At 55.7% G+C, this 21682-nt stretch overlaps 1 protein-coding gene across 13 annotated transcripts in view; it reads left to right on the top strand.

Annotated features, from left to right (window-relative positions):
• NCOR2 (nuclear receptor corepressor 2) overlaps positions 1–21682 on the top strand; it is a 230811-nt gene that overhangs the window by 541 nt on the left and 208588 nt on the right. The gene's annotated exons all lie outside the window — the stretch shown is intronic.

Raw genomic sequence — 21682 nt, 5'->3', positions numbered from 1 at the left:
GGGGGGGCTCTGGGGACGGGCAGCCTCCTCTCCCCCCCCCCCTTACCCGCAGCGTGGCGGTGCTTTTTTGGCTGTTTTTCTCTTCTTTTTTTTCAAAAAATCCCTTTCAATTCTGCTTTATTTTTTCGGGCTCTCGCCCGACACGCATATTTGAAGCCGGTGGTTTCACGCTCGCCGTGAGAGCCCAGGGAAATGAATCTGCAGCGGAGGCGCTGCTCGGCGCCGAGCGGGGAGTCCAGCCCCAGGCGAGGCTCTCCCTGCTGCCCCCCAAAACGGTGAGGTTGACCCCAAAACGGGTCCCTTGGTGGCGAGGGACAGCCCCGAGCCCCTAATCGTGGGGAGCTGCAAACTCCAGAGCTGACTTAGCCGGAGATGCGGCGTTCGGTGGTTCCCGTGTAAATATTGACGGTGGGTAAACAGGGCCGGTCTGCCGCTGTCTGCAGGCAACAAGTGTACGCTTCTCTCCCAGCTGCAGCCTCCGGAGCGATGTTTTTTTTCCCTGCAGATTCTCATAATTTCCCGTTCCCGCTTCTCCTGCTGCTCCCGTGCCCCGGCGATGCACAAAGGGGTGGGTGCGGGCAGCTGCCTGCCATGTGGGCTGCTGCCAGAGCCACCGGGGCCGCAGAGCCCGAAGGCTGGGGGCTTGGGGCAGTGCTGACCCCTTTGAACCCCCCCCCCATGGGCAGTGCTGACCCCTCTGAACCCCCCCCTGCCTCCCGCTGCTTCAAACCCTCTGGATGCCCCGGCCTGCGCCTGGCTGGGTCTGCTCCCTGAACTCTGTGTTTTGGGTCAGCTCAAGAATTTGCCCTGGAGGGCCGTGGCGCTGGAGGTGATCTGTGCAGCGGGTATTTCCTCACGCCGCCCTCTCGGCTCGCAGGCGTTTATGGTTTGAACTCTCCTGCGACCTCTCCCTCGGTATTCTCACAAAGCAAAGGTTGGGGCTTCGAGCGCCTGAAGACGGCGGGGTTTTTGCTGAATCCGGTGTTTTTAATCTGACTTTGGAGGTGATGTTGTTCCAGTGGTGTTCCTGGGCTGCGTGGGGTGAGAGTTTCTGCGTTTGGCTGAGGCTTTATCAGCAAGGTTAAGGTTTGCTGTGCGATTTTAAAGAGATGGTTTGACGGTGATAATTCATAAAGGGAAGGAAAGTGAGTTGGGACAGCTGGGTTAGGATTTCCAACTCCTGTCAAAGTGGCGACAAAACTTCTGGATGGCTTTTGTGAAGTTGTGCTTAATGCTCTGAATTTCACCGCTGAGGCATTTGGTGACTTTGGGGCTCAGCTCTGCCGTCCTGGCTCCGTGGTGCTCCGAGGCCGTGCCTCGTGGGGGGGGGGTGGGCAGAAAGCAAGGCATGCGAGGAGCTTGCAGTCCGAGTCCCGAGGTGCCACGGGAGGGAAGGGAAGTTCTGCGTGTGACAAGATTTTATAACTTGAATTGGGTAAGTTTCAGTATGAGAGATACTCTTGCAAAACGCATTTAGTTTATTGAAAGCAAATGCACTCAAACCCGACTTTGTTGTTGCCAAAAGGGAAAAAGTAGAAGCTATTTTTGGTGCGGGAGAGGAGATGGGGCATGCACGTCTGGGGCAGGAAAACACTGGTACTTTGTTCTGCTGGCTTTATGTGGGTGGTGGTTTCTGTTATTTAGCTGTGTGTTTCTGCCAAGTTGCAAAACGTACCTGGTTCTGAAAGCCCTGCAGAGGTCAGGGCCTGCTGCGGAGCTCCGTGCAGGAACGCCTCCCGCGGCGGGGCTCCCACGCTGGAGAGGAGGGTGGATGCTTCTGGCTTCACACCTTGGGTGCCAGGGAGGTGACGGGCGTTTCTTCACGACAAGATCTGGACTGAAACCATAAACTTGCTTCACGCAAGCCACCAAACAGCTGCTGCTTGGCAATACCTTTTGTTGCTAACGGCTGCGGCTGGATTTGGACCAAGCTGCCTCGAGTGGAGGGTTGTACCCGTCCCCGGAGCCGTCCCGCGCCAGATCCGAAGGGGGGTTGGTTCAGCCGTGTTCGTGTCTTGTAATTACGAGACCCAGTCTGGTGAAGGCGGTTCTGTTATGATCGGCGATGAAGGCACGCGTGCAGCTGTGCCGATAGCGACACGTGGTAATCACAGAGCTGCCCGGCTCGTCCCCGCAGCAGCTCCGGGCTGCGCTGGCTGGAATTGGTCGGAGCAGATGTCCTCGTGTTTTGTGACGTGCTCGTGCGTTATGTGTCCCTCTGATGCCTTCCAGCATTCCTCCTGCTGCTGGTTTGGTTGGTGGTGACCCGGGGACGTCCCTCTGCCGAAATACGTGGTCCTGGACACAGGTGGGTCGTCGTGGGAGGAGCCCACGTCAAGTCAGCCGAAACCTACGTGTGTGAGCGTCATCTCCTGGCTCTTGGGAAGGGAGGAAAGTTGTGATCTCCCAGTTTGACACAAGTGGGTAGGAAAGGAGGATTAAACGGGTAAATTTTCTGGAGTGGGCTTTGGGCAGATGATTCTGAGCAGTGGCAAAGGGGTGTTGGGTTTGAGAGGTGCAGTGCTACCTGTCCCTGACCTGGTGGCTCATTCTGACCAGATCTAGGGACTTGTCCAAAAATCGAGGCCAGAGAGGTGGCGTGTGGTTCAATGTTTTGAACTGTTTTGCTGGTGAAGAGAAGTCTCTGCCCCACAAGCACTCTGCCCTCGCCACAAGGGTTCCTGGCAAGCGGTGAGGGGCTGATTCTCCTGGGTTTTGTGGCCGTGAGCAGCGATCCACCAAGCGCAGGCCGTGGGCCATGTGCAGGGGTAGATGAGGATGGGAATCCAGGGCAATGGGTGCTTGAAGGACGGTTTTCTTCGTGCAGCGGCACTTCGGTGAGCTGCACCGCGCTTCAGTCCTCGCTGAGAGACTTCAGCAGCGAGCAGGGTCGGCTCTGGCGCTAGGAGCGAGGTGCAGCAGCACCCAGTCGCCGCTGTGATCGCTGGCGGAGTGAGGCTTTCGTGCCTGCTGAAGGATTTAGGCATCGTGAGGTCACGGGTTCTCCTCTAGGATGCCGTGACATAGGCTTTGGTGTGGCTTTGATTGGGGTCCTTGCTGCGTGTTGACGTGTCAGAGCAGTGGAGAATTGCTCCTCGTGGCTGGGCTCGTCATGGAACACACGTGGCAAGGTCTCGGATTTAGCCTGTGGCGCCTGAGGGTCGGATTTTTGTGTCATGGAAGAAAATGGAAACGGGTCTCATTTAATGAGCGTGACTAGAGATGCTTCCTGAGAAGACGGCTGAAGAGGGAAGCCGGACCTCTGGCCACACCTCTGGACCAGAGGGCGTCAAAGTGCCCCCAGAGCCTGGTCCAAGCGAGAGGGGGAGCTGCTGGGAAGGGAGGGAGGGCAGAACAGCAAAGGAAATGCGTGATTTGGCAGATTTGGGAAGTGAGCCCTGGTCCCACACGCAGCGGGACTGTTTGGGGAGTTGAGAAATCTGGGTTGTGCCCCCAGTCCCCTGCCCTCCCCTCTTGTCACTTCCCTTCTTCCCGAGGCCACCAGCAAGCCTCGGGGGCACGGGCTGTCACTTACTAAAGGCCAGGAGCATGCCCCAGGAGGGGCTGTGGTCACCCGGCCGGGGGTCCGAGTTGGGCTTGGAGGTGTCCAAGAGGAGCCTGCAGGGGAGAGGTGACCGGTGCTGGAGGAGACGTGGCCAGGATGGATGCGGAGGGGCTGCGGTTACCGCCCTGGTGTGAGGGCTGCGGGACGGGGTGAGCAACGCGGGCTGCGGCTGCGTGCCCGCGGGTGGCGTGGGGAATGCCCCTGACTGCTCTGAAGCTCCGGAGCACGGAGCAAACGTAAAGGATGGCAGCTTTGTGTAGTTACAGGGAAGGGAAGTGCGCTCCAAATTAACTTTATGATCCGTGAAACTGAAGGTTAGTTAAAAAAAAACAAAAACTAATGCAAATGAAAATGCCGAAGTTGTGCAGAGTCGCTGAGTGTGCTGCTCGTTGGTTAATGCCATCCATTTTTTTTTCACTCCCGGTCTGTGTTTTTGGCTTGGGAGCAAATTACAAGCAATATCAGCTTACGCTTGGATTTGAACCCGCGTTGCTCTTAGTCAGCTGAAATATTTCCCCTTATCGCCGCTCCCATAATGTTTATTTTAGAGCGGATAGCATCGCTGCCTTTCTGCTAGCTGCAGGGAAGAAGCCAGCCTTTGAAACAGCCCAACACCTTGGAAAGAAATGATCTCCAAGCTGGTTCCGTTTCTGAATGAGATACAGCTTCATTTTCCATGGAGAGCTTTATGCAAGGCTGTATCCCGGAGCCGCTCGCAGCATTACAAACCCAGGAGGCAGCAGATGGATGAATTGCTGACAGATTTAAAATTGTATGACAAACATGAAGCATTCAGTCGTGAGGCCAAGGCTGGAGGGAGGTTGCTGGGGGGGGCGGGGGGAGGCAACAGAAAGGTTGAGTGAGTTATTCTGGGCAGGAGAAATGGTGCAGGCAAGGCAAACTCCAGCAGGTTCAGCCTACAGGGGGAAGGGAAGGGAAGGGCTGGGCCCGGCTTCACGTGGAGGGACGTGGCGAGGAGCGTGTTCCCGTCAGGGCAGGCAGCCCTCGGTGTGCAGGAGGAGGAGGAAGGGCCCTGAACGCAGCCGGGGCAGCGGCAGGATTCAGGACGAGCAGGCTGCCCTCGGAGGAGACAATGTGGTGGGGCTGACATGGCTTCCTCCGGTGGGAAGTGCTCCAGGGGAGAGTGCCAGCGCCTGGGGAGGCAGGGGATGTTGTGGGTATTGTCTCGGGGAGCTGCAGGCCCATCTGCAGCCCTCCAGTACATATGTCGAGGGAGGGAGAGCCGGCAGGATTTCCTCTCCGCGGCGCTGGCTCCCGAGTTAATAACTAACCAGGCAGTCTAGGTTTATCCTTTCATTGTGGACGGGAATTATTTACATAATACCACTCAGCGTAACCTTTATTTAGCATTGTTTCCCCGGTGTAACGCCGGACCTTGTGGCGGTGCCCAGAAGCAAGGTTTTGGCCCCAAAACCGGGGCGTTAACCCTTACCGCCCGGCCGTGCTTTGACCCGCATGTGCAGGCAGCCTGCAGGAGCTCTCCGGCGGCGTGTCCATCTGTCGTGTGGCTTCGGGGGCTTCTACGTCTCGTAAGTCCTGCTTTCTGCAGGCTCCGGGCTGGTGCTCAGCGCCATGATCTGGACGCTTTCCGCCGGCTCCGTGAGCGAGGCAGCTAACGTCGGTTCTGTGCGTGTTCGGGCAGAAGGGCGGTTCGTGTTGTGAGCCTTCATTTCTGCCCTGTCTTTACATCTAAGGAAGGCAAAATGAAAGAAATGTGTCAGCCCCGTGGGTGGACGATGACAGGGGTTGGGAAGGTTCCCGATGGAGATCATCCCATCGTCTGTGCTCGGTCCCCAGGGACTCGTGTTCCCCCGGGCAGGCAGGTTTCATCCTCCTCGGGGCATGTCGCCGTGGATTTCGGTAGGGGAGAGCGTCTGGGTGTCTGGGATGGCACAAGTGGCTCCCCGAGAATCCCCACGGCCCTGGAGGTGGAGGATGTCTTCCTCTCTGCCGCAGGATGCGTGGGCTTCTCACAGGCTGCAGCAAACAAGGGGAAGTTGGCTTTCCTTAGGAAAACGTTTTAAAACCACGTGAAATGACCCCAGCAGCTATGTTCCTACAGGACCGGGTCTCAGCGGTGTGGTACGTGGTCACTGGGTAAATAGCTCAGTCCTGGGGCTCTGCAGGCTCCCAGGAGGTGCGCTCGCAGTGCTGGAGCTCCAGTTAGCGCGTGGTTTATCGGTGCAGCACCTGGCCTGTATAGGATAAGCACTGTGCAGACCTGGACAAGTGTTTACCGCCCAGCTCTTGTCATCTCTTTGGCCTGATGTTGCAAGGAGCTGGTTTTAAGGCTGCGAATCCCCAGCGATTTACCCCGGGCCACCCAGTGGTATGCCAGCGTCCAGCCCGGACCACAAGCAGGTGGTAGCCTCCCCTGTCGGACCTGCCGGGGGGCGATGCACAGCCTGCGTCGGTTCTGTGCCAGCACTGCGGACGCTACCTGACGGAGCCTGAAACTTGCTGGAGCAGAGGTACCTCGTTAACACCCTCCTCGAACCAATTATAACTGGCAGGGTGAGTTTGTGTTGGATCCGCGCTGCGAGACGTGTGACTGCAGCATTCCTCAGCCGCTGCTCGAAGCCCTACAGCTTCGGCTACTGCCTCGCCAAGCCCTTGCCATTACAGTCATGCGTTCCGTGATCTCGTGTGGTATGTAAATCTTGGGCGTGGAGCAGCCGTGGTGTTTGCTATCAGAGCTGTGTGCGGGGGAAGTTTCTCTAGTCGTTTGCTCGCGGGGGGGTTCCTGCAGCGGGGCTTTAAATAACTGCGTCCCTTCTGCTTTGGCACAAGGCTTCCTTCTCTTTGAAGGGGGGGGACTCCTGCCCTTTGGGAGGACCTCCTCGATCACGCGTTGCCCTTGTTTTCTGCAGGTACCGTGTCCCGTAATTCCATTTGGTAGCTGCTTTCAAAATGGAGCCTGGAAAGCTCTCTGCCTCTTTCTGCCTCTGCTGCAGTTTCGAGCTCATGCCAAAGTCTCCGCTTCATTTCTAGGTCACCCGTCTGCCCTTTCATTTCCCCCCTCATGCTGAAGTTGGCCGCCTTGTTTTGATTTGGTAATACGTGAGGTGGTGTCCACAGACAAAAACAGGCAGCCCAGTGCAATTCGTGTTTCCCTGCAGCCTTGCTCCTGTTGTCTGTGTGAATAATAATTTCCAAATGCTAGACCAGAGGTGATTAAAAACCGTCGAAGAAATAAAACGCAGCAAAGTCTGCGTTAGGGGAATCTGTGTCTCCAGTGTTTTGGGGGAAAAAAAAACTCTGAACTGGCAGTGGAAAAAGCCGTCAGTATTCTTCCTTGAGGCTTTCTAGTCTTTAACTAACTCGTCTAGCCTTAACTAACTCACTTGGAGGGTGCCGAGGAGGTGGCCCTGTGTGCCCATGCTGGAGGCTGGCTGCGTGCTGGGGCTGGTGGTGGTGCCTCTGTACGTGCTCTGCAGACCTGGTGGCCACCCCGGGCTGCCTTCGAGATGTTTTTGCGCTTCCCCTGTGCTGCTGGCTCAGCTGCACGCTTGCGGCTGGAGCTGCCGAGCGTGACTGGTGGCAGGGTGGAAGGCTTCTCCGCGCCCCGCGTGGATGCTTGAGAGGAGGTCAAGAGCCAAAAATCTGACCGGGGGGGCAGCGTATGGCCTTGGAGTGCTCTGAGCGAGCGTAAGTGGTTGTTTGTTACTGAGCTGCGAGGCGATGGGCGCTCACAGGGCTTTGTGCGACTCCGGCGCTGGGGCCGTGGAGCGGCTGTCATGTGTTAGATGCACCGAGCATCGCGCTGCGTCCTTGTTCTCGGAGTAGGTGATCCTGCTGACAGCACGTACAGGAGGTGTCAGCCAGCCTTTTTTGCTGCTTTCTCTGTTTTTTTTTTTTTCCTTCGTTTGTAGGTTTTAGTCTTGGCTTTGTTTTGCTGTCTTGATGGGTTGCTGCTGAAAAATGTTTTGTCGTTAGATTTTCGGTGTTTTTGGGGCTCAAGGTGCAGGGATTAGAGAGCACATAAAGAGCTGCTGCGGTTTTGGTCCAGCACCCAGCCAGCTGCCTGCAGTGTTCCTGGGGGCTGCGTGGTGATGGGTTAAGTGCTGCAGGATTTGGGGTTTTCTCCAGCATTATGAAACAAAAGTAGAGAGACCTAAGCGCATACCTTAAGGCTTGTGTTTTTGTTGTTGTCTCTCGCTGCGGGAAGCTAAGGCTTGCGTCTCCATCGAGACCGGTGTTCCTGCAACCCAGAACGCTTTGTGGATGTCCTTAAAGCTGGGAAATGGGGAGTTTGCTTTGCCCAGAGTCGTGCTGCGGAGCCAGACACAGGTGTGCAAGCCCTCTGGTTGCTCCTGCGTCCCACCACGTGAGTTTTGCTATCAGTTCCGTTCCAACAGGACAAGAACTTTAAGTTCTGTCGGTGGCATTCCCCCCGCCCCATTTTGTCCAGTCGTGCTTTCTAAAAGCCTGTGGATTTCTCTGCAGGAGGTTTTGCTCCCCGCACAATGCCTTGTTGTGCTCGCCTCGCTCTAGTTCCTTGTTTCATGCGGAAACACCTTGAACCTTTTGGCGGAGTTGGAAGGCGGGTGCGGAGGCAGACCCCTGGCCGCAGGCACGGGGCTGTTCCGGAAAGAACGTGTCCGTGCACGACGGCGGCCCCGCGTTACCCGGGGTCGGACGTGCCTGGCTAACGCGGGCGCTCCCTGCGCTGGGATCGGCGAGGCTGCACGCCTTGGATGCCGTGCGGAGGCAGCTCCCCAGGGTAGAGAGGCTCCAACCAGGAGTAAGGGTGTTCACGCTCGTCTTCGTGAACTTGGAGCGCTTCGCCAGCTAAGTCTTAGTCAGGTAACCGGGGCTAAAATACCTGGTGTAAAGGACGTGCCCAGGAATGTTGCTAACCTGGGGCCTGATCCTTCCTTCGGTCGATCCGGTTTTGCATAAATGTGATAAAGACGCCCGTGGTGTCTTGGCCTGGGAGCCCAGATTGCAGCCTTGCTGTGCGAAGCAGAAGAAATGCCTAAATAAATACAGCAGCTTTGCCTTGCAGTCTTGCCAAGTCAATTTGGTGTGTACGTGGAGAAGTCAGAACAATTAGTTACGGAGACAAATGGGTCTGCTCTGCGCTCGGCACCCTCGTCACACGGCCGGCTCGGAGCCTTGCGATAAGCATAGCAGCAAAATCTGTATTAGGCAAGCAATTAAGGCATCTGCAAGAGGGGAAGAAAAAAAAGTAGCAGCTTAACATTAACCTGCTGGGAAAGGTGGCGCTGAGTCGCGTTCCTTAATGGGTTTGGGGCTGTCCGTCAAGCAAGGCTGAGCTTTTTGACTTTTTCCAGTGCTTTTTGCCGATTTTGGGATAAATTTCAGGGCTATGGCAGCTAGCGCTGTAGGGCTGAGTTCTCCACTTTGCTGCTCATCACCGTGTCCCTCTCGTTACACCTCTCCCCCCAGCTGTTTTTGACCAGCAGTGGCCCAGTTAGGCGCTGGGTGAGCAGAAGATGGGAGAGGGAAGGGTCCTTTTCCCGCTGCTGGAGGAGCTTGGTTGAACTGCAAACCGCCGTTTCTCTCCCACTTCCCTGAATCTGCCGTTCTCCTCTGTGAGCAGTGGGGTTGTGCTGGCGTGCCTCGAGCTCAGGGATAAACGCGTGTTGCGGCGCAGATCTGTGAGCAACTGAAACGATGTTGATCATAAAAGGGCAGAGTGTAGCTAACGACACTTAAAATATGTGCTTGTTTGGGGAAATGCTCTAACTCTGGACTTTTTCCAGGCACCGGAGCAGATGAAAGAGATTTGGCTGGGTGTGCAGGGTGTGCGGGGAGGCGGGCAGCTCGGTCACTTGGACGGCAGGGGTTGGTTTTTTACGAGCACCCAGCATCTCTTTGGTTGTTCACACACACGCAGGGCGGGCTGGGGGGCAGATCTCGCATGGGTTCTGTTTATTTCCGTGTGTGAATGCGTTTTCTCGCCGTGCCATTAACCTGTTTGCTCTCCAGCACTATTTTTAGCAGCCGTGTGATCTGTGGCCAGGAGCCTTCCTGCGAGCGGTGTTTGTGCAGTGGCAAGGGCCGGCAGCCCCCGGTCCCAAGCAGGGACACCCGTGTGAAGCGTTCCTCTCCGGGCACCGTGGCTTTGGTAACAGACTTGGTTACAGCAACCTCGACTAATTAACCTAACGACGAGCAGTTTCCAGGCTGAGTCTCTCCCCTTGGATTTCAGGGCAGTGCTGTCTGATGCACCGCCAGCCTTCGCAGCCCTTCTCAGCGTGCTCTCTGCAGCAGGTTTCTTTCCTAGGACCCCGTGAGCTGGGGCGCGTGCCCGAGCTGCACTGGTGCAGGACCATGTGCCTTGCTCTGAACGCCCCCCTAGGTGGTCATCAGCTGCCACGTTCCCAGGAATTAGAGGAGGAAAGTCCTGAAGCGGGTAAAACCCGCTGTGATTTCCTCCTTGCTCTTGGCAAGGTGAAAGCAAGTTTTAAGAACGCTTTCCTGCATCTCCTCTGTCTCTGTGCCGCACTGCGAGATCCCTGCTGTGCTGACGTCGCCGTTAAAATCCAGGCAGATCCGAAATCCAGGCAGATCCGCAGGCTGGAAACAAAACAGCATGTCCTGGAGGTGTCTGCGCACGTCGTCAGGTCTCCCCGTCTTTACGCGCTAGTTAAGGGCATCGCTGCTTTGGACTGTTTCTCCTGGGTTTAATTATTATTTCAGTGATCGGAGCTGCAGACTGCAGCAGGGGCTAAAGGAGTTCAGCCTCAATTAAGAGCCGCGCTGTGGCAGGCGGGGAGCGGCAGGCAGCACTGCTATTCTCAAGTGTCTTCGGCAGGCCGTCGGAGCGCCATGTGATCGGTTCGGTTGAGAAATCCGAGTAGGCAGAGAGCAGTTTCTGGGATAAACCTTGTGAGTGCTTCTCAAAATAGCCTGAAAGCACGGTTTTGCTTTCCACAGGCACTGCGAGCCGGTCAGAATGTGCGGCGGATCACTAAATATTGTTAACCTCTGATCTCCAGCAATCACGTGTGGTTTTCTTTATTATTTTTCTAGATGCTGCCTCTGGCATGTTTGAGCTTAAAGGATTTGCATATCCACGTCTCTTTAGTTTTAATTGTAAAGGCTGGGAACTTCTTGCCGGCAGTTTCGGGATTTTGTGTTTGTTTCGGCGGAGCTGCCATCGCTGTGCAGTTGCTGACCCCGCGGCTCCTTGGGTTTGACCCTTGGGAGCCTCTCGGGCAGCCTGGCAAACAAATGTGCTGAGAAAGGAGCACATGAGAGCAGCCTGAGCCGTTCCTCTGGTCAGTCATTGACTAGGACTCTTGTTTCCCTTCCTTTGAAGCTCTGCCTAATCGCTGGCATCGCGGCCCCCGTGCGCTGGACACCTGGAGGGGATGCCGGCTGCTCCCTGCGCGGCCGCGCGTGATGTCCCGAGCGGCGTGCGAGATAGCAGGGGGCTTTGAGAGAGCCCGGGGCTGGAGTTGGGTCTAACTGGGGAAGAGATTGTCATCGTTACCTCTGGGGTCTGGCATCTTTATAAATACCCTCGCCAAGCTTGATTTGAGCACATGGGTTCACGCTGGTTCGTTTGCCTCGGAAGAGGGTAGGGAGCGTCCCGGGGCCGTGGGCCTTCCGGGTAGTTTCTGCTTGCGGTGTGAAATACTGGTGCTGCCGAGGGCAGATCTGAGTGTAGCAGCAGCTGGGTGGAAGCGACTGCTTCAGACGTGGCTGATTTCAGGCCTGACTGAGAGATGGGGATGAAGAGTGTGCGCCTACAACTGGTACTGCTGCACAGATGGAGACCCATGGGCCTGGTGCCGTGTGGGTGACCAAAAGCTTGTGAAGCAGCTCAGAGGTCTCCTCGTTCTGCCACTGTTTTCAATCCTTACTTCCCTTCAAACCTCTGTGGGACGCTCAGGAGATGCTGCAGGACTTGATCCTGCCGCTGAATTCGCGCAGGAGAATGGAGAACTGCTGCTTTTTGTTGGGGATAAAAATCTGCTCGAGCGCTGCTCTGCTCGGCTCTCCCCCTCCGGACCCGGCCGCCCGCAGGGAGCAGCTCGCCCGCCGCGTACCGAGCCGAGCCCGTGAAAAATGTGCCGCGGCTGACAGTGATTTGGAGTAACCCTGGAAAATGATTTTCTGCTGGTGGATAGTGCCAAACCATTTCCCTCCGCTTCCCTCCGTTCCCCCCGCCCCAAAACAAAAGGGGAGATGAAAGGCTTCATTAGGAATTATTCACTCAGCTCTGCCGCCTGTCTGAGATCTGGCTGTCTACTTTCATCCCCGAGCTCGGGAGAGGTCAGAGGGCATCTCCCCGGGGAGGATTTGCTGTTGACTGAATTGCACTCTGTCATTATCCTCCCGGATAACGAATGCAGCGGCCTCATTGGCACCGGCTTCAGAAAAAGCACGGTCATCTGCATGCGGCCTTGAGGCAAGGGGCGAAAACCAAAGGAGGGCGGCGTGGAAAACCTCACCGGGTGGGAACGGTGTGGGACGGAGCGGCGAGCGTGATGCCGAGAGGTCTGTAGCGGCTGGGGACCCTGCTGTATCCTGCTCCTCTGTGAAAAAGGGGGCACGCAGCAAGGGTTTAAAGGACAAAACCTCTTTGGCTGGGGTGGAGATAGTTGGATTTGTTCCTGCTTGCCTCGGTGGAAAATGTGGCGTGCTTGCGACACACTTTGAAATCTTTTAATGAGATTTAAAGCAGTTTTTTTCTTCTTTTGTTTTGTTTTCAGATAGGTTTCTTGAAAGAAAAACCTAGAAATCCCCCTGAGCTATAATTGCTGTGTGATTTGAATTCAGCTGCTATCTTGGAAGAGCTTTTCCGGCAGCTGATTTGAAAACAACCTTTGCCACGGTTTTGTGGATTGTCAGTCAACGCTGAAGGATCCTGAAGTTGCTGGTGGGGACGAGAGAGGTGTTTGGTTCCATGTGCTGTGTTCTTAGTTTGTGTTATAAAATACCCAGGCACGTTTGAGGAAGACCTGGTGGGGAAGGCAGTTTTTCTTTCAGGGGTTGGAGGGATGAAAGTTTTGCTAGCTGGAAATGAGTAAGAAGCAGTTGTGGGTACCTGAGCCCGTTGGGCTGCCTGAGGGAAGTAGATAGGCTGGAAAAAAGCTTTCATTTTAAGTCCAGATTCCAGATACCTCTGCCTTGTGTCTTGCTCTTGTGGCTGCCACGGTCGTGCAAGGCTGTGCCCTCCTGGTCTGTGGCTGCACATCACTGAACTGCCTGGGGGTGGCCAGGGGTGGCCCCGTGAAGTCGAGCTATCCCCGTAAAGCAAAGCGTTAGGCTTCAAAAGTTGGCCCTGGCTGCCCGTGGGCTCGGGCAGTCGCCTGGAAGATGCCGTGATAAAACTGCTGGCCCAGGTGATTTGCATCCTGATGGTGTGCAGCAGCAGAGGACAAGAGTTTGTTTATTTCTGTCATCTATCTCGCAATCAGCAGTTTATGAAGTGGCCTTTTGTGTTCGGGTGCAGTGTGTGCAAGTGCATAGCTAAGTGGTTAGTAAGAATAGCCAGTTGCTAGATTGGGTCAGATTACAGGCTAACAAATGCAGGCGATGGCTCACATCTGGATGCCCCGACGGTACGATACAGGGGTACAACAGGAGGGGGTGGTCTTGGCGAGGTCAGATCTTACACCTGAAGCAGGGGGGTAATTACGTGAAATCGCTGTAATGCTCCACAGGCTTCAGATGAGGTAAAACCATCCTCTCTTGTAATAAGAAATAAAAAATACAGCAGCCTGGAAAACTCTTGTTGGCGTAATCCGGCACAAAGTGCGTGGGGCTGGTCGTGAATCACTTTAATTGCTTCTCGGGATCTGATCCTCCAGGTCCTCGTTGCAAGAAATCCTTCTCGGAAGGGCGACTTTCTTTGTGGCTGACTGCGTGGTGCGTGACCAAGCAGGGGCTCGTAGCCTTGATGAACTGGGGCAGAAGTAGATCCCTTTATTCAGGCAGCCCCGTGTAAGCCTTTCCTGTTCTATACCGGGCCCCGATTTGCCTGTGTTATAAATAAGTGTGTGGCTGCATGCTTGTGTGTGTTTCTTTTTTAAGCTGAAGGCAACCCCTTAAGCTCTTTTCTGCAGGTCTGTTCAAGCTGGGGCATGGGGAATTCCTAAGAGGATTATCATGGTTTACTTGATACAGAACTTGAACTTGAGCAATGGCTTATCTTATCAGTGATAAAAGACATGGAAATGAAGTTTACGTAACCGAGGAGGCCTTGAACATGGCTTTTTTTCCTCCCCCCTGAAATGACAGATCTCTCGAGTTCCTTCCCTGTGGCAGTTGCCGCGTTTTCTGCTTTCTGGCACGTACTTCCCAGGTACTGCTGGCCTCCAGCTACCTTCAGTTCTGTGTTCTGCGGGAGCGGCGGGAAGGGGAAGGCTGCGGAGGCTTGGCGAGAGAGCTTGGGGATTTGCTGCTTTTGCTGGGAAGTGTTGCCTCCAAGCTGGAGGCTGGGGCAGGTCACAAGCTCCTGCGTCGTTCTGAGCTTGGCAAGGCACGTGAGGAACAGAAAGCAGCAGCCTGCTCGGAGAGCAGATGCTTTGGGTGGGCTCTGGGTGTGGGATGAGTCTCTAAAACTTGACCCTGAGAACCAGAAATGGCCTGGGAATAGGTAAAGATGACGGCTGTGTTCCCAGGGAACTGGCAGAAGCAAAGAGGTGAGGAGGGTGGGATAACGTCGCCAGTAACTGAGTGCAGCCAGATGTCTGCTGCTGCGCTTTCGCTCTGCTGAGCGATTGCTGTGGGTCGGGGTGGAACAAGGAGCTGGTGCTTGGGGACAGAGAGGTGAGGCAGCCGCTCGCATGCCGTGGGAGCTCTGCGCTGCTCCCGGGCGGTTTCTCCCCTTCAGCTCTACCAGATTTGGGTGGATTTACTTGTCTGGATGTCCTGCCCTTGCCTCTGCGCTGCGTGGGAGGAATTTGATTCCTGCTGCTCCCGCTGTCACAGCCTGTGACAGTGGCACCGAGGGCCGGGCAGCTTCCCACGGAAGGGCTCCGCGGGGCTGGCGGGCTGACAGCGCTCATTAGAGGGAACCTTCAGGAAATGCCACGCAGCCCTCGCCCAGCTTTCTGGCTCCGGGCACGTACAGTACTGACACCACGCTTCTCCAGTTTCCCTCGAGGCCTGCAGCCGCCTCGGCCCGGCCGCCTGCCCCACGGCCTGGACTCGGGCCTGGCTGCGGGGCTGCGGGCACCGGCTGTGTCCTGTGCGTGGTATTGGGTTCATCTCGTGTGGTGTCCTCAGGCCCCTGTGGGGCCGTGGGTGAAGCCAGCAGCGTGTTTTTACACTTCTGTGCAGAGTGTGAAGGGCTGAGGAGCGCAGTGCCTGCGGGGCAGCTCCTCTGACGTGTGAGCAGGCGACCCGCTCATGAGGCAGTGCGTGGAGTTAAAGGCCAAACCCACGGCCTTGGGATTTGAAGATCTTTTCCCCGTATGCCTTGATTGTGTTTCTCTACCCCAAGCGAGGTGGGAGAAAGGAAAGAGCACAGTGCCTTGTGCTGATAAGCGGTGCTGCTAGGCTGGTTAAGCACCTGCAGTACTTTGTGGTGGTGGGGCCTTGGGCTGCTTAGGTGTGGGAGGTGTGCTGCTGTGCACCGCGCTGGGACACGGTCCCTGCCCTGAGCAATCTGCCTCAGAGGTATGTGAGGGATTTCCCTTCCTTCCTGGGAGCGGGATGGGAGAAGTCATGTCTGAAGGGTGGGATTTGGGGATGTCCTTGGGGCTGGCCTCTCTGCCCCAAAAGTCTGTGGCTTGTGTGACTTCTGCGGGCCCAGGGGTGACTTTCCCTGCAGCCTCCAGGAAGAAGTCTGGAGGCTGAAGCTGACCCACTGGCTGTCTGAAACCCCATTTTAATGCCATTTACTGCCAGCAATGGTTATTTCACGCGAGGCTCATTGCTTGGACTTGCCTGCTGGGGAGGGGTGGACGTGCTGCCTCAAGCTCCGACTCTGACCGCCCCGCTCCTCCAGCGGGGATTTAATTTCCATGGTGCTGCAAAAGCTTCCCCAGCACCCGGCTATCAATTGGAAAGCGGTGGGGGGGTCCGGGGGGTGGTGGGGAAGGACTCGTGGTCTCTATGGCAACCCGCAGGCGATAAATGGATCGATGTGCTGGTCTGCACCGCCTGAAACTCCAGCGGGGCTGCCTTTGCCTACCAGAGCCCCCTGCGGGGCCGTCAGCCTGCCTGCCGGGCCGGAGGGCACTGGGTGTCGGTGCTGCAGCTCCCGTTGGGGTTAGGGGCTGTTAGGGGCACGCATCGAGTCCCTGGAGTTTGGGCAGGGTGAATAGCACCGGTTTGTTTTCCCCTCTGCCCCTTCTTGAAGCCCCCAGCTCTTTCTGTGCCAGCACGGGGAGGTTTGTGCTTCCCTTTCGTGCGTGGAACTTGCAGGGTCCCCGGCGCAGCTCGCGGCGGGGCAGTGGGTGAGGACGGCTGCCTTTCTTCTCACTTCTGCTTCTGGTGGTGTGGGTAAACAGAAAACCTGCCTTCTGGGCTGCTGCCCAGGTGTTTTCACAGCGACCAGATTTACTTAACAAAAGAAAATATTGATCTTCCCTTGCTGCATTTCATACAGACTTACCCGTGTCAGAAGTTTCCGAGCTGCTGCCTTCACGCCAGTCTCCCCAGTGCCGAGGGCTCTGGCGCATGGCCTGGCTCGGGGGGCAGCCCCTCAGGACCGCCGGGGTCCCTGGGGTTGTGGTGCCACAGACATTGCCAGCCCGTCAGGGCATGCGGCTGCTCCCTGCTCTGCTGGCAGCACCGTGGGATGATCCCGGCTTTCCCTGGGACCTCTGAGCACTACAAACCTAAGGGGCCGCTTGGTTTCAGTGCTGGAGGTTGGTTGCCAGAGGCTGCACCTGAGGCTTGTGGTGAAGCTGGGGTACGCTGCAGGGCTCCCAAGTCCCGGCTTTCTGCCCAGACTACGATGTCTGGGATGAGGGCTGGTATCTGTAGGGCTCTTCTCACCTTGATTTCCGAATGCCTTTCGGGATGATTGGAGGGACTTGGATTCCCCAGCCAAGTCTGTTCGGGCAGGGGTGCAGGGGGACATCTTGCTTCTAATTTGTTGTGTTATGTTTGTAACTTTGGTCATGCAGACGGAGCGACCCGCTGTCTACAGCGGGGTGGAAAATCCCCCAAGTATGCTCTGAAATCATGTGTCTGTCGTGGCTCTGTCTGTCCGGCTCCGCCTGGAACCCCTGGCGTGCCCTGCAGAGCTGCCATGGCCCGTAACTCATCTGGTGCCCGTTTCAGGGATCGCTGCTGCTGGTAGGACAGTCTGGCCAAATGAGCCGAGCCCGTAATTCTGCGTGGCGTGCCACTGAAGCGCCCAAGCAATCTGCCATCTCAGTTGCCTTGCAGAATAATTTATGGCTCTCTTGACTCCAAGCTCATACGAATCGATAACTTCTCCTGTTTTTTTTTTTTTTTTTCAGTAGCAGCTTGGTTAAACTCTCCGATTCCTTTGAGCTGCGGATGTTGAAGGGCCCTGACTCGCTTGCTACCTTAGCCGTGCGTTCCTTTTCCAGCAGAACCGAGGCAGGCTTTGCACAGCGCTGGCTGTCCTCGCCGGGACGCCGGGCTTGGGTTCCTGTGGGCAGATCTGGCCTCCCGAGCACCTTCTCCGAGGTCTGTGTTGAAAACACAGGTCCCAGCCCTGTGTTTTCCAGTCTCTGGGCTGGGACTGTGAAAACTCCTGCTCCGAGGCAAAGCTGCAGAGGTAGGAGAGGTCGAAGTGTTTTGCTTTTCCATTCGAGCACTGCGGTACCAGCTAGCAAGAGGGAAAGGCGGCTGCGGGGGGTGCCTGGTGGTAGCAGGAGGCCGGTCCCTGCCAGCAGCTCGGCAACCCCTGCAGCCCGGTAATTTGGATATGGATATGTTAATTTATTCCTGCAATTTCTAGGCCTGTCTCTGAACGCTGAAGTGTTCCGCTGATCTTTGCTCCCTGTCAGACTCGGAAACGAAGCCTGAAGTGTACCAGTAACAGCTGTGCCCTTCGTGTTGGGTTATTATCCTTTCAGAATTTAATAACGTGACACCCCTTTTTACTGGATAGCTTGTCCTTCCCTCTAGGAACAGATCGATAACAGACCTTGTATCTGCTATTTGGATGTAATTGCCGGTGTCAGCTGATGTCTGGTGCTGCTCCCCCGACCGGCCCTGGAAGCACGGCGGGCTGTGGGGAGCGAGGATTTCGTTCCCAGGCTCGTGCTGCACCGCAGCCCCAAGCCTGGGAGGTGGAGGTTGTTCTAGAGAAGTTTCCCTGCTCCCTTCTCTTCCCGCTTGTGTTTTGCGATATGTGGGCTGCGTGGGAAGGGGGGAGAGGAGAAATGAACCCTCCGAAGGCCGTGGCAGATAAAACTGCATGAGCCACGCCGCTGCATATCGATGACTGCGAGGAAATTAAAGCTGACTGCCTGGTGCTGGCCGTGCCCTGCGGAGCATACAGATTTCTGCAGGCTGGCTGTCGGTGGAGGAAGGGTTAGGCTTTGTGTGGGGAGCAGGCGAGAGGGCTCTCCGTTGCAAACAATTATTCTTCCCGAGTCTTTAGGGTAATTGAAGAGGGTAATTGCTGTACTTCCATGCGTGTAATCCACAGGTTGCCTGGGGAGGAAGGAGGAAATGATTCGAGCATGTGTGTGTGCAGGTAGTGACAAGGGGAGGTTTACTCCAGGGCTGCTTGCACCCGGCCTGCTCCTCTGCTTCCTCGCTCAGGTTTCCATCTCCCTCGTTACAGGGAGTGTCTGCGGGGTAATTAGCGGGATGCAGAGCTGTGGGGATGGAGGCAGGGTGGTGTGCTGCAGCTAATTGGAGGACTGTTTTTCAAGGGAGCAGCGCTTTTTTTAAGCACTGGCTTTGAGGTGAGGATTCTGTGCATAACGATACAGGAATATAGTAACTATAAAAAGTCTGCGGCGTCCAGAACTGAAAAACTACTTCATAAATATTTCCTAGCGGGAGGATTCGTCTGCGTTATCCCCCCAAGGAAGGAGAACCGGTGATTAATGCCTGGCTCCATCCCGCTTGATCCCTAGGCGCAGCGTGCCGTATTAAATGTGGCTGGCTGCTGGTATCTCACCCTTACAGGGAGGTGCAATATTAGGTTATACGAGGTCTGTGCAGCTGGTGGTGGGAGCCCACGCGCTGAGATTCCTGCCTCGCTTCAGCCCGTGGCAAAACTCCCTTAGATGGAGCCGAGGCCGGGCTCTTGCTCTGTGTATTTGTTTAATCGCCCTGTCTCCAGAGAACGCAGAACTGCCGGGAAATGCGAGCCCGTTTCATTAAGAATACTCGATGCCCATTTTCGTAGCTGAAAGCTGTGCGCCACCGTGGGCACGGCGTTGTTTGTTCATGACACCTGCGCTCCCGGCGCTGCACAAATCATCGGGAGAATGGGACGAGTTCCTAAAGCCCGGGGCGGGGGGGGGTGCTGGGAAGTACAAACCCTGTCCCGTGCAGCTGTGTGCTGCCACCGAGCAGAGCTGTGACCCGCCGTTGGCCTGTGCTGTGCTTCCCTCCACCCCCTCTTTTTTTTTGCTGTATTTTCATTATTATCTCTATTTTTGTACCCGATTAAACGGGGAGGTGGAGGGGAGGGAGAGCGGAACAAGACAGACGGATATAATGGGGCTAAATCCTGCCCAGCTGTTTTCTCAGCAGCCATCTCCCTTGCAATCCCAAGGAAATAAATGCTCCTCTGGAGGGTCCTGATGGTTAATGATGATTTGAGGAGCGCACACAAACAGCTCTGCAGATGCAGCCCGCCTGCTCGATTCCGGTCGTGCGGAGAGCCCTGGGACCCCGCTCCTCTTGCAGTCAGTGTGATGATAAATCATTCATAGCCTCAGCAAATGCAATTCTCCTCCTCGCTCTGCACATCAACAGTCCAGGACCCTGAAGAAAGCCTGCGTTTGTAGTCCTCTGAGGCTGAGGCAGGCGCTGCGACAGCTGGGAGCATCTTAAATTAAAGTAATGGGAAGGGCTCCGAGTGCGTTGTCGTAAGAGCAATTCTGTGTGGGTTTTTGTTTGGTTTGCAGCAGTCCCGGGGTAACGAAGGGAGAGCAGGGATGTGTTCCTCTCACGTCCCGACAAATCAAAATTACTGCTTGTTTTGTAGGGGTCTGTCTTCCCCCGAGTGATGGGAGGTGAAGAAGGGCAGGGGTCCCGCGGTCCTGATTGCGGTTGTGCAGGCTGCGGGTTCCTGAAGGCCTCCTGGTTTTTTGTTACAGCTTGAAACGTGCAACAGACTGGGTGAGCCTGGAACTGGTGACAGCTTTGAGGAGCTGCCTTGCCCAGCGTTGTCCCCAGAGCAGCGGCTGGTCCAGTGCCACAGAGGAGCGGGACCTCGCATGGAGCCTGGCAGGCCTGCTCTGAACGCTCCTGCTCTCCCTCTGAGCTGCGCTAGCTCTGGGCACATCAGTGCTTTCCTCCTCTCCCTGCATGTTGCTTTACCCCTCTGGAAGCCTCAGGAAGGATGCCCTCCAAGATTAACAACTGCCACCAGCAGCCAGCACAGGTGAGAGAGGAGGGTCGCTGGCCTGGAGAAATCCAGTCAGTGCTTCAGACAGAAATCCAGCCCTCAGCCTTCACTCCCTTCTGTGGCTGAGCTAATTTGGGTTTCTGGTTATGAGCCTCACGCGGTGAGGTACTACAGGGAGAGGGAAAAACACACATGCACCTACACATGCTCTAGAAATATGTCAGAGACGGGCTTGCTGAGAAATTCAGGCCCAAGCATGACCTACTTTAAGGCTGTTAAAATCTGCAGGGGAATGCCCTCTGGATTAGATCAGCGTGATCCTATCACTTTGTGCTTTGGGCTGGAGGAAGCAGTGACTGAGTTGCTTATTTTCCCCTTTTGCACATGAAGCGAGGGCAGGCTGTATTTTTTTCCCTGAGCACTCAGACTCGAGAGCAGGGGAGGTATGTTTGGCAAGCACAACGCTGTGGACTCCGCCGCTCCAGCAGAGCACGGTGTGGGGAGGCAGCCGGGAACAGCACAGCCCTCCCCTCTGCCCCTCTTGGTCTGAGGGGATCAGCAGGGCCTTGGACTACGTGGGACAAGGTCCTGGGTGCTGCAAGAAGGTGCTGATCTCCCCAGCAGCCTTCTGAGATCTTGCTGTTGGGGTCTATTGGTCGGGTTTGTTCTTTTTGTCTGATCTCCTGCACCCCAAGAGACACCTTAATAAAACATGAGAAATGTTCCAGCCCCGTCTCTTTCCCCTCTTGTCACCGGCCGTGGTTTATGTAGGAGCAAGCAATCTTTATTTTTCCCAGCTTACAAATTACTGCCAGAGCTCAGCGAGGACGTGCATGTCCGCAGCGAGAAGGAAATAAACAGGGAGGCTGTATTTAATTTCAGCGTCTGCCAGAAAGGGGGAACCAAGCACTTGCCAAGGAAAGATTTTTTTGGAAGGGAGGTGTACCACGCTTCATTTTCCAGGAGGCTTTCTGAAAATAAAGATGCTGTGATGGAAATAAAGCTTGCTGTGATGAAGAGAAATCGGTACCTGTTGGCCGGGCGTCCAGGCTTTGATTACGGAGGTAGCTTTGCCTCGGGTGGCTCTGGGGGGCTTTCAAAGAGACTTTTCTCCTACCTGCAGTACCTGGCACGGCGCGAGGAGCAAGGGCTGCTTGGTCCACCGGTGTGAATTGTTCTGCCAGACTTCAAAGAGACGTGGAAATACCCAATCTGTCGCTTTCAAAGGGAGGAATAAAATATTCTGATAGATTCTAAATGGAATTGCATCAGCGGTGCCTCTCCCACCGATGCCTTTGAGCTGTTCACTGATCTTTCTGATTGGGGTAATGCAGTGAGGAAGATACAGTATTCCCTTGAGGGGAGCAGCTTGTGAACATTACTGCTCAGTCAGCCTGAAAAGCTCCATTACAGGCAGATTTAGACCCGTCTTTGTACACCGAGAGGCACAGCCTGACGTCCAGCAGCGGGCTTTGTCTGGAGGACAGGTGCACGTTGAGCCGAATTACGTTGAGCCTTTATGTGTCATCCGTGTACCGATTTCACCTGCCACCTTGGGGGGGGCTGCGGTTACCCGTGTATGTCCCAGCCACGAGGCGTCCCCCAGCAGGACCACGGCCTCGCCTGCCTGGTCCCATCTGTTCCTGGTGGCT

This window comes from Oxyura jamaicensis, chromosome 15 (genome assembly GCF_011077185.1).
Source record: "Oxyura jamaicensis isolate SHBP4307 breed ruddy duck chromosome 15, BPBGC_Ojam_1.0, whole genome shotgun sequence".
NCBI lineage: Eukaryota > Metazoa > Chordata > Aves > Anseriformes > Anatidae > Oxyura > Oxyura jamaicensis.
Note: the sequence above shows the minus strand (reverse complement) of the source record. Positions and strands in the feature narration are given on the sequence as shown.